This window comes from Bufo gargarizans, chromosome 7, assembly GCF_014858855.1.
Source record: "Bufo gargarizans isolate SCDJY-AF-19 chromosome 7, ASM1485885v1, whole genome shotgun sequence".
Taxonomy (NCBI): domain Eukaryota; kingdom Metazoa; phylum Chordata; class Amphibia; order Anura; family Bufonidae; genus Bufo; species Bufo gargarizans.
The window spans coordinates 24596617-24608616 of record NC_058086.1 but is presented as its reverse complement, the minus strand read 5'-3'; the positions used below and the strand labels follow the sequence as shown (position 1 = coordinate 24608616).

Genomic DNA, 12000 nt, shown 5'->3' with positions numbered 1-12000 from the left:
TAAAGGGAGCTGTAATGCGCTTGCGTGACCTCCGCCCCATTCATCTTTTGGAGAATGACCCTCATTCTCGTGACCGGTGGTTGTACCATCCCACCGATCAGACACTTGTACTGTGTCTTATGCATAAGGAATGAGTTGTCTTCATGGGATAACCCCATTAGGGCACCCTCTTCGTTTCCCATAGGATTAGTCACCCAGTCATCCCAGAATTTTGATGGCGACTACATCCCTTTTTTTAATTTTTTTTCTCCTCATCCTCTGGAAGTAAACAATAATAAATAAATTAAAAAAAATTCCATTCAATGACTTCAAGCAGAGATCTTGAAAGCTTTATTTGCTCAAACTGGGAACTTGGCGGTGTTATTTTGTCTTTTTTGCTGGAAGCCCAGTCGCCTCCAGTTGCGCCACATAGGCATCCTGGGGGATGATGGGAGATCACCCTCTCCTTGGTAGAATGCTTCTGCCAGGACTTTCCTCTTTGATTCCTGACCTAAATCTGTACGAGGAAGCTGCTGTCAGAGTGAATCCCCATACGGAGCAATCATCCGATGAGATAAATAAAACCACTGTTTTGCAGGGAATCTCTCTCCGCGGGGGGATGTGAGACGCGTTGCAGAATGAACGTTTCGCTGCCTGCCAGACCAGCGCTGGTTTAAAGAGCAAGTAAAACCAGTATTTACTGTCAGTATGTGACCAGAGCCGTGTGCCCTTATATCATGTAACTCCAGGACATGGAAAAGGGGACGGTGCCACGATATCGGCGCCCTTTAACACGGGCTGCGGATCGGCCGATAATGGGGTATGAATGCTCATTCCTGATCATTGGCCCATACAAACCCAAGAAACTTGAATCTAATATCATTGTCAGAACCACCGCCCTGTGTAAACAGGAATGTGCTGCCTACGATACACATAGGGCCTCATTAAAGACTGTTTAAATGAACACTGATTGGCTGGATATAGCGCCGATCGGCACTCCTTATTGGCCCTTGTAACCTTAATGCCTAGGGCTTGAGGGGATGGAGCATGACACCAGGATTAAAAGCCCTTGGTCCCTGAACTGAGCTTAAAGGGGTTATCCTCAGGACGGTAATCGGTATTTGACCGGTTTGGGTCTGACACCGGGATCCCCGCCAATCGGCTGTTTACTAAGGCACTGCCACGCCTATGAGCGCCGCAGCCTTTTCACAGCTTACCAAGCACAGCGCCGTACATTGTTTAGTGGCTGTTCTTGGTATGGCAGCTCAGTCTCACTCACAAGCTGTGTGACCAATGAACGTGACTCACATGGCCTAGGATAAGCAGCGAGAAGGCTGCTGCGCTCACGGGAGCGCCGGGCCTTCTCAAACTGCTGATCGGCGGCAGTCCCGTGTGTCAGACCCCCACCGATCAGATGCTGATGACCTATCCAGAGGATAGATTATCAGTTAGATAACCCCCTTAATAAAATCTGTCATCCGCCCTCGAGAGTTCCTTTAAATTTTTTTGTGTATTGAAAAAAAAATATATGTACCGTATATACTCGAGTATAAGACGATTTTTTTGGCACATATTTTTGTGCTCAAAAAGCCCCCTCGTCTTATACTCGAGTCTAGGTCTTGATTGCGAAAATTCGCAAAAAAAAAATCGCATTCAAATTTTCGCATAAAAATTCGCATGAACTGGTATTTTCCCAAAAATCGAATATTCGCTTTAGTTGGTTTTTGTACTGTTAAAGTTATTGTTGATACCATATTGTTTTTCTTTGAAATAAATATTTAAAAACCTTTAACCTACTGATGCCTCAATTAATGTAATTTTATTGGTACGGTATCTATTTTTATTTTTGAAATTTACCAGTAGCTGCTGCATTTTCCACCCTAGTCTTATACTCGAGTCAATAATTTTTCCAATTTTTTGGGGGTAAAATTAGGGGCCTCGGCTTATATTCGGGTCGGCTTATACTTTTTATTTTGTATCATTTGTCATATTTAAAAAGTCATAATTCCATGACTCTTCTCTGTGTGCTAACATGGTATCCCTTCTTTTTTGAGAGCTGGGATTTCCTGCTAGGAGAGGGAGAGAGAGAGCTTCTTCAGAGAACATCTTACCAGATTGCCTGCAGGAAGGAGAAGGATTCTGTTCTTGAAGTTTTGGAGGGCAGTTTCAGATCACAGAATTTCCTTACCGATTACACATAGCGAGGCTATGATGGTTACAGATAACTTTAAATGACAAAATGAATGCGTCCATGAAAGTGTGTAGGCTCCTTTGTTTTCCTCTTACATGTGCTGTTGCTTAGTAACGGGTGAAGTCGCCGAGTGCGTGCATCCTGGAAGTATTGTCACGTCTTCCAATTACATGTTATTACATTCCGAGGCGTCAGTCGTCGTCTTCTCTCCTTTATATCACTAATATTTGGGCCTTAATGAGCTCTTTTCATCCTCTTGGATCTGGACCGGTCTAGATCTCCGGCTTTCTGACCAATCCCCGCTCATCCTAATGCCTTTCGGAGCTCCCCATACCTACAAACTAGAAATTGATTTCATTTTCCTGTCATCTACAGTTCTTATGGGACCCCTTTCTGCAGATATTTCCAGTAATCCCCCCCCCCCCCCGCACTACTTACATTACACAGCTAATCCTGTAATTATCCATTTGTGCCATACACAAACAGAAAATATGTGGAAAAGTTAAGGTATAGATTATCCTATAGCAAATTTCCTAATCGTTTTTGGTTGCTTTCCAGTAAGTCGGCGGCGCATATGGTGCATCGAATATCCAAGGTTAGAGATGAGGAAGGGTCTCTTGCAGAAAGAGTTTTAATCTTTGGGCTTGCAGGCTAGTCTCCCGTTCATTCATAAGAAGCTGGTCACTGGGGCTCTACTGAAGGGTTACGGGGCTCGCCTCTGGCGAGGGGCGCTGGGGCTCTCTGGCGAGGGGTGCTGGGGCTCTACTGAAGGGGTATGGGGCTCTGGGGCTCGCTTCTGGCAAGGGGTGCTTGGGCTCTGTCTAGCGAGGGGTGCTGGGGCTCTACTGAAGGGGTACGGGGCTCGCCTCTGGCGAGGGGAGTTTTGGCTTTGTCTGGCGAGGGGTGCTGGGGCTCTACTGAAGGGGTACGGGGCTAGCCTCTGGTGAGGTGCGCTGGGGCTCTCTCTGGCGAGGGGTGCTGGGGCTCTACTGAAGGGGTATGGGGCTCTGGGGCTCTCTTTGGCAAGGGTAGCTTGGGCTCTGTCTGGCTAGGGGTGCTGGGGCTCTACTGAAGGGATACGGGGCTCTGGGGCTCGCCTGTTGCGAGGGGCGCTGGGGCTCTTTTTGGCAAGGGTAGCTTGGGCTCTGTCTGGCGAGGGGTGCTGGGGCTCTACTGAAGGGGTACGGGGCTGTGGGGCTCGCCTCTGGCGAGGGGTGCTTGGGCTCTGTCTGGCGAGGGGTGCTGGGGCTCTACTGAAGGGGTACGGGGCTCTGGGGTTTGCCTGTGGCGAGGGGTGTTGGGGCTCTCTGGCAAGGGGTCCTGGGGGTCTACTGAAGGGGTACGGGGCTCTGGGGCTTGCCTGTGGCAAGGGTTGCTGGGGCTCTCTTTGGCGAGGGGAGCTTGGGCTCTGTCTGGCAAGGGGTGCTGGGGCTTTACTGAAGGGGTACGGGGCTCTGGAGCTCGCCTCTGGCGAAGGGTGCTTGGGCTCTGGCGAGGGGTACTGGAGCGCTGTGGCTCTGCTGAAGGGTAAGGGACTCTCAGATTTTTGTGCCACGCCTAGAGAAATTACTGTGACTTTCCGCTCTTGTATGCCGTTCTCGTTTGGGTGTGGCTCAGCAGGGGCGGGCCTCCCACACCCTGACAGATTTTACATTTTTGGCGTCAAGACAGGCAAAGATGTGACCCATTCATTAAGAGTCCATTCATCTGATCTATATGAAGTGCCGTCTTATTACATTCCACCCCTTCTTTCAGTACTGTCCATGTGCGGCATTTAGGGGTGCGGTCTACCTTTGAAGGGGCGGAGCACATATTTAACTATTTAGATTGTCACCCATTGTGTGCTGCCACTGATTTCTCATGGCGACCTTTGCACCACCCAGCTTTTCCTGAAACAGATACCACTTCATCCAGTTCTCTTGTTACTTCAATGCGGATATTCCCGCGATGTCCGTTTACTTACTGGTGCATTAAAAAGAAATTCGCTTTCTGGCGCTAAAACAAGTTCAACGGGTCCTGAAAAATACATGATGCTAAAATGTATTTGGATCTCATGAGATATTTATGGGAATGAAGCGCGCACGCTGCCGTCGGTGTCTCAGGTTTTGATAATTAGCCTTCGCAGATTTCAGTGGGCGCGCCTCCTTTTGGTAACTTAATTTGGATTTACATAGGTTTTTATTAAATTTTATTGAAACTTGTTCTATTTTTGTTGTGTTTTGGGGTAATATTTTAGGTTTTATCCATCATGGCGGCCGCTCTTATGTGATGATGGGGGGAATGTACATGGCTTCCAACCATCCGGATTTTGCAAGGACAGTCCTGGCCAATTCCGGCAGTCCCGGTTCAAAAATAAGTGGGGCATATGTAATCCCTACTCATAAATGTGTGGCCCCTTATGGGTTTTTAGAGTTTTTCAGGGGGCCCCAAATTTACCAACTATGATGTTAGTAAGTGTGAACGATTTGCACCAGACTTGGCGTTGCAGATGATGCCGACCACCAAAGTTGCATTAAAATTTGTGACTTTGCTCGTCAGTTTTGACAAGTGGACGGTGTTAATCGCGAGTGGGTGTGACCAGTAACTTTCTGATGTATTTATTATTCCTAAAGACAGAAAACGCCTGGTTATAGCACGGATAGATTCCATTTTATTTCTTTAGCATAGTTTCGGACACTCCTTAATTTTCAGAGACGGTCCAAGAAAGTTCAGCTGGTTTTGGACCAAGAATGAGCCTATGTAAACAGCACCCATAAGTGGGTGTTCCCGGGTAGGTTTGGGTAAGTATGCTGTAGGACAACCCAATCTGCGCTAAACTTATGAATAAAATGTAAATAAGGTGTTATCCAGAAGGACAAAATCTGGCTGTCTTGGTTCCACCTATTGGATGTCTACCCTAAAACTCAACGTCCAGCCTTTTTAACAGGCCCGAATCCTTTGTGTAAAAGAGACACCCACCCACAGACGGCTGTTTTGGGCTTTTTGCCCTTTGTCATTGCAGGGCAGGTTGCTGGTTGGCTGGGTGAGAGGCCTTTGATGTGGGTCAAGGGGGAATAAAGTTTCTCATTATGGAGACCACCAAGTTGGTGGAGGGAGTCTTGTAGGCCATGCAATTTTCAATAGAAAAAGGGTAAATACCCTCTTATCCAGGAGGCACAAGCTGGCTCTCTAGTACCACCTTTTGGATTGAGGATTCGTTTGAGTCATGTGACCAGAGAGCAGGAGTGAAGCGCTTGTTATTACTCACCGCTCTGTGGTTACCCGCCGCCCCGCACCGCGCTGCACTTTCCTCCTGACACATCGTCAGGACATAGTGCACCTAACCGCGCAATATTTCCTGACGCTGTGTGACGTCAGGGCTACAGTGCAGCGCGCGGAGAAGAAGCTGGATGAGCTGTGGAGAGGCACCCCTACAGGTGACGTAAGTATTTTATTTGATTGGTTCTGGGGACATGGCTAGGAGTGGGAGGTGGTGGCACTTGGGGGCAAGCTGGTGACACTGGGGGGGGGGGGGGGAGTTGGTGGCACTGGGGGGGCAGTTGATGGAACTGGGTAAAGCCTGATGGCATGGGGAAATCTGATGACATGGGGGCCAGCTGATGGAAGGGGGGGGGGGGTGATGAGTTTTTATAAATAAAAACGTTCTTTTAATTCGTTGTTTTTTTTTCCAGTACTTAATTAATCGTTGGATTAATCGATAGAATACTAGATTACAAAAATAGTCAATATCTGCAGCCCTAGCTACCCTATAAGTCAGTGTGAGGCCTTAAACTCAACTTGGGATAGAAGACGCCCTACGCCAACTTGGCGGTCTTTACAAGGAGAAACTTGTCCTAGACTCAAGTCAAAGTCCTTTCACTCAGCTAAACCAGAGTCATGTTCCAAAGTCCTAGATGCCTATAGCCCCCCCCTCCGCCTTTTATATTGCTCTTATGTTGTGATATTTCCCTCTGATTTAATTTATTTTCAAAGATGACTGCGTGAAGAAATGTCCCTCTTGAGTTTAGGTAGATGTTTGCATGCAGTCACTGATCATTGAATATTCATCAGTTGGACTGGGATCAAAGGCTGCGCTCCCTTCCTCTCAATGCGACAGCAATTAGGGAAGAGAGGAGAATGAGTGAGTGCCGGCTGAAAAGATGTCTATGCTTTAAAGACCTTATCTTCTCATCTGTGTGATTTTCGGGCAGATAGAATCCAGAAGATTTTCTTGGTCCATGTTATGGCCGAAACTCCTACTTCTACCAGGTTCCTTGGACTCGCCTGAGGAGATATTTGACTAGCCCAGGCTCCAAATCTTCAATAAGGTCTAATAGATTTTGATTTAAAAAAAATAGACCCAACTGGCAAATGATTGGTATACTCTAGTACTCTGGTGAGCCAGTCCAACCCTGGTTCTTACCATCTTGGACACTGTTAAGTGGGCAGATATTATCATAACCAATATTTTACCCAATTAAGATTTTACCCAACTATGAAACCTTCACACTTCTATTGCTACCGAGGTCAACACGTGATCACAACCTGAAGGCACTTGCTTAGTTTGTTTTTTGGTTGAACTTGATTGTGTAGGTCATACGCCAACTTCCAGGGCCATTTTATTCTAAGGTGGTCTTGGGTATGAAGACAAATAGGTGACTAGTAGTCCATCTTTTTCTCTAGTGAATGGCCAATTAAATAAGTGGCCGTTATGGACTAAATATGTCTTATAAGATGTTTACAACCATAGACTGTCTTGTGTTCTGTTTGGGTCTTCAAGGATTTAATGTCCTGTCTATATGGTTTTTGTTATTGTATCCATCTTGGTTGGTTATCTTATGCCTTCCACTCCGAGCATAACTGTCTTCTTCTGGCATTTATACTCATCTCCTTTACTTTTGATAAATATTAACTCACTGTTATGTTGGCGTCTTGTGCCCACCGCTGTTCTGCTCCTCAAGGAAGGCACGGGCACTGTTTGCCCATCTCGCTTTCACTGCTGATTTAGCTGTTTTTGCTGGAGTCCTGTGTCCCCCTGTTGCAGGCCACAGCCTGCATTCATCTCCCAGACCTTCTTGCGATTCCCATGCATGCTCCCTGTCTCTTAAAAGGCCAGTGTGTGCACCCTAGACTTTACCAGCCGATGGATGGACAACTGGAGATATTTAAGGCACCTTTCCCTAGGCTGACGTGCCTGAGCATGCTAGTCCCTGCTAAGGTGTGCTGTTATGTTTGTTTGCCCATCTACTGACCTCTGCCCAATTCCTGACTCTGACCCTGCTCGACCTGTCCTGACCTGTGCCTGTTACTGTCTTAAACCTTTGTAGCCTGCCCTGACCTTGGACCTGTTTCTTAGATTTGCATGTACTCTGTCTGCCCTTACCTTGGCCTGTTACTGACTGAGTTTGCCTGATCCCTTGGTGTCTCGCACTGGGTCAGCAACACCAAGACTACTCCAGGAGGTAGTGGCCTGGTGACTTCCCTGCCGCAAAGCCCAGATCCTTGTAGAGGGGGTAAAGGGTGAATACTAATGAGACTGCCAGGATAAAGCTCTTAGGTTGAGCCCAAAGTAAACCACACAGTGGTTCCATATCCACTGATCATTACACTCCTGTTGACAGCAAATCGATCGAACTCAATGGAGACCTTATTAAAGATCTAAATTGAAGTGTAGGGTCAATTTTATGAATCATGGAAACAATGTCTCATGAGTTTCTATTTCTTATTTTGATTTCTTCATAAAAGACTTCTTTGAGAGTCTTCCTGGTCTTTTTCCATAGGACAGTTTCATTAGATATGTTTTTGAGTCTCCTACTTGAGTTCAGTGACTAATTTGGATCTTGATGAGAAACCAGGACATCCACGTTCACAAGACTGATAGGGTTGGGTGGCATCATTGTTGAGGGTGCCCTAGATTTCTTGTCTAAAAATAAATTGGGAGCCCTACTTCTGCTTTACACTCCAATGGGCTTCTGTAACGTTTGAGGAATAGAGTACGGAGCAGAGAAGCCGTCATCGGTAGACTATTTCTGGAGGGGTGGTTGCTGCACTCAAATTGCAGAGGTTTCTAACAAATGTCAGAGGTGTTCTTATGGGTGGGAGGATAAGGGGGATCTCTTCATACACTTATATGAGCTGCTGCTGTTGTCATAGTAACCCGTGAGATGTCGTTATTTAAAAAAAAGTTGATTTAAATGTATTCGGAAAGAAGAAAAAAATACTGATACTTGAAGAAGCTATTATTGGAGACTAGTAATAGAACCAAGTGATATGATTTCTTGAGATTTGTATCTGTAGGAACTTCTCGTAACATTGGTGCCAAATGCCCCAAAATGGGGTTGGGATCTGGTGGTTGGGATCTGTGAAATGTGACATTGGAATTCAGTGGTGGTCGAGAATTCGGCCAATTTTGGATCTCATCGGTCATGAAAGTTTTTTAGGTGTCCGAAAAAACACCTTGGGTTTTATACTTCAACTTGGGGGTAACACAGAACCCCTCGACTGGCATAAAAACATTCATGTTTTTTTAATCCCGGACAACCCACCGAGACCCTACGAAAGTAAAGAGGCGTACTATGGTCAGTGCTATGCCATCATGAAGTGAGCATAACACCTCTTGTCAAAAGAAGCATTGTTGGAAAATAGATTGAAAGGCGTATTAGAGGGACGTAACTTGTTTGTCGGGCGATTAGCTCTTTTATGGGGCTGAGACCACGCCCCTTCCCCTAAGCCCCACCCAAAGTTGTGAGAGTGGTTAAAAAAGTTTGCACAAAATGGCATTCATACAAGAAATTGTGCAACAGGAAACTGTGCCCGAATGATGTGCTAATGTTTGCTTGATCAGACAATGATTGCTTCATATCAATAAAGCTAAACGAGCGCCAATCGTCTTGTTTTATCGCCAATCGCTGCTTGTTACATGTTGGAAATATGCTCCAGTATGTCCCCAATAAACCTTTCTTGCGCAATATTTCAGCCCACGTCATCTTTGTCTTCCCGTAAACATGAATGTTGAGCTTGGTATACAATTTTATTAGAGGAACAGGATATGCTGTTACCCGAGACATCTGGTTCCACTTATTTTTGGGTAAATGAAAGTTTAGACAGGTTAAATACAGGATAAGTCATCAATATCAGATCAGTGGTGGTCTGACTGCAAGTACACCCGCCGATCAACAGTTTGAAGTAGAGTTTTTACAATACCTGAACTTTGAGGTTGATTTTGATACGAAGAAAAGTATTGCGATACTCAATACCAACTAGATACCGTGCAAAAAAACAAAAACATAAAGTCCTTACACTCTCCCCCAGCTGTTACCCCCACAGCCTACTTGATCCTTGCGCTCTCAACCCCTACACAGCCTCCTTGATCCTTGCACTCTCAACCCCTCCACAGCCTCCTTGATCCTTGCGCTCTCACCCCTACACAGCCTCCTTGATCCTTGCGCTCTCACCCCTACACAGCCTCCTTGATCCTTGCGCTCTCACCCCTACACAGCCTCCTTGATCCTTGCGCGCTCACCCCTACACAGCCTCCTTGATCCTTGCGCTCTCAACCCCTACACAGCCTCCTTGATCCTTGCGCTCTCAACCCCTCCACAGCCTCCTTGATCCTTGCGCTCTCACCCCTCCACAGCCTCCTTGATCCTTGCGCTCTCACCCCTCCACAGCCTCCTTGATCCTTGCGCTCTCACCCCTACACAGCCTCCTTGATCCTTGCGCTCTCACCCCTACACAGCCTCCTTGATCCTTGCGCTCTCACCCCTACACAGCCTCCTTGATCCTTGCGCTCTCAACCCCTCCACAGCCTCATTGATCCTTGTGCTCTCAACCCCTACACAGCCTCATTGATCCTTGTGCTCCCGCTTCCAACAGCCTCCTTGATCCCTGTGCTCTCACCCCTCTACAGCCTCTCCGATCTTTGCACGCTCGCTCCCAACAGCCTCCTCGATCCTTGCGCTCTTACCCCCGCAGCCTTCTTGATCTCTGCGCTCTACCCGGGCTCTCACCCCTACAGCTTCCTTGATCCTTACGTTCTCACCCCCACAGCCACTTATTCTTCTCTCCCTATTGAAGACACATGCATGCTAGGCCAAGGAAATCCGGAGGATTTGCAGCAAGGTGTATCACAGCATGTTGGGTGTTGTAGTTGCTCAACAGCTGGAGAGTCGCAGCTTGCAGTGCTTTGTCCTGTACACGTATATGTATTTTCTGTTCTTGAAAAGTGGTGTCAACCAGTAATTGTCTGGCGTTATATAGGGGATTAGTAAGCATTGTTCTGTATAAACCTGCTCAGCTTGTTTCTAGGTGGTGGTACGTATTTGTAGGAACTAGGATATTTAAGAGTCTTACCATATGATTTATGTCACTACCCCATATTATTTTCTTAAAGGGGTATTCTGATATAAATAAGTAATGGCATATTACTAGGAAAAGCCTTCAGTCTATGATTAAGTGAATAGGGCAGTCAGCAGCTGGTGACCGGGGCGTCATAGTGCAGGGGATGCAGTGCTGAATTAGTGCTGCATCCCCTTCATTTTCAGGGTCTGTGGGGCTACTGGAGGTCAGACACCAATCCATCATAAACTGCTGGCATATTCACTTGATATAACATCACTTTATAATACCCCTTTATAGCAAATGAACAGCATTTTTCTACTGTTAATTGGTGCCTATTCATTTCTCTATATCTTTATAGCAGTCACGGCTCTGTTTTTCCTGATACCAAGCTCCAAATCTCCTCTATAATCTCGAATGCTAAAATTCTCCCTGCAGTCACCACTAGAGGGAGCTGACTGCATACTGTTTATACATGGAACTCAGTGATAATAAGGCTGTATGCAGTAAGCCCCCTCTAATGGTGACTTCACGGAGGTAGAATTTTATTATGTGACTGCCCGAGCAGGGGATTTGGAGCTCTGTGTCACTATAAAACTATATTAAGAAAACAATCTGCACAGAGGTTTAGACCTGAGAATAATCAGTTGGAGAGGCATTTTAAATTAAAACATACTCATGTTAGCCTTTCACTCTCCCCCCACCCCTCCCTTCCCCCCTATAAAATTGGGAGTTTACATTTTTTGTTTTACCGGGGGACCCGCTGCTTCTTCCATGTTACAGGCAGGTGCAGCTAAATTAGTTCTATAAAGTGAGGGACAACTTCCTACAGCTCCTCATATCTCAGGTTCCTGAACTTCTGAGAGTCGTGCCAGCCGTCGGATATACTAAAGATATACTGTGCTTGTTATAGAGGTGTCAGGGTGTCTGTAAAGTTACCTTCCGCTGCTTTCTAGAACGTGTGACATCTGTCTTCTGCTGCTCTGAGTAATTCATTATATTGAATCAATCGAAACGTCATTTCGTACAAAGCTTTGCGCCTGACATATTAGTCAGCGGACTGTGCAGACTACAGTGGTCCTACGATGGACTCAAATTTGAGGCCCCCCAAATGTTACTAGCTGACCCTCATGGATTCAGATTTCTGGACCTGCATGCTGCACCATTGCATGAGTCCTACTTGACTCCCTTCCTGTTCCATGTCAGTTAAAAGGGTTGCCCAGTGTAGAAACCCCATTTTCATGCACCCTCGTGTATGGGGCCCGTGTCCTCCGTTCAGGAGCCTCCTCTCTTGGCCAGAGCGGAGAGAGGTTACTAAGGTTCCCTCTTGCTTTGGAGGCTCTGTCCTGTCCTGCAGTACCCAGAGGCAACATTGGCGTGAATGGTCATTGTGCAATTCTTAATATGTCCTGTGGTGGCGCTGCAGGAAAATTGCCAAGTTTCCCCACAGATTGCAGCTGATCGGTGGGGGTCTTTGCAGGGAGGGACACTTTGTGATCAGCTAACAGTTACAG

At 46.5% G+C, this 12000-nt stretch overlaps 1 protein-coding gene across 2 annotated transcripts in view; it reads left to right on the top strand.

Moving 5' to 3' along the window:
• CAMK1 (calcium/calmodulin dependent protein kinase I) overlaps positions 1 to 12000 on the top strand; it is a 107348-nt gene that overhangs the window by 12184 nt on the left and 83164 nt on the right. The window lies entirely within an intron of this gene.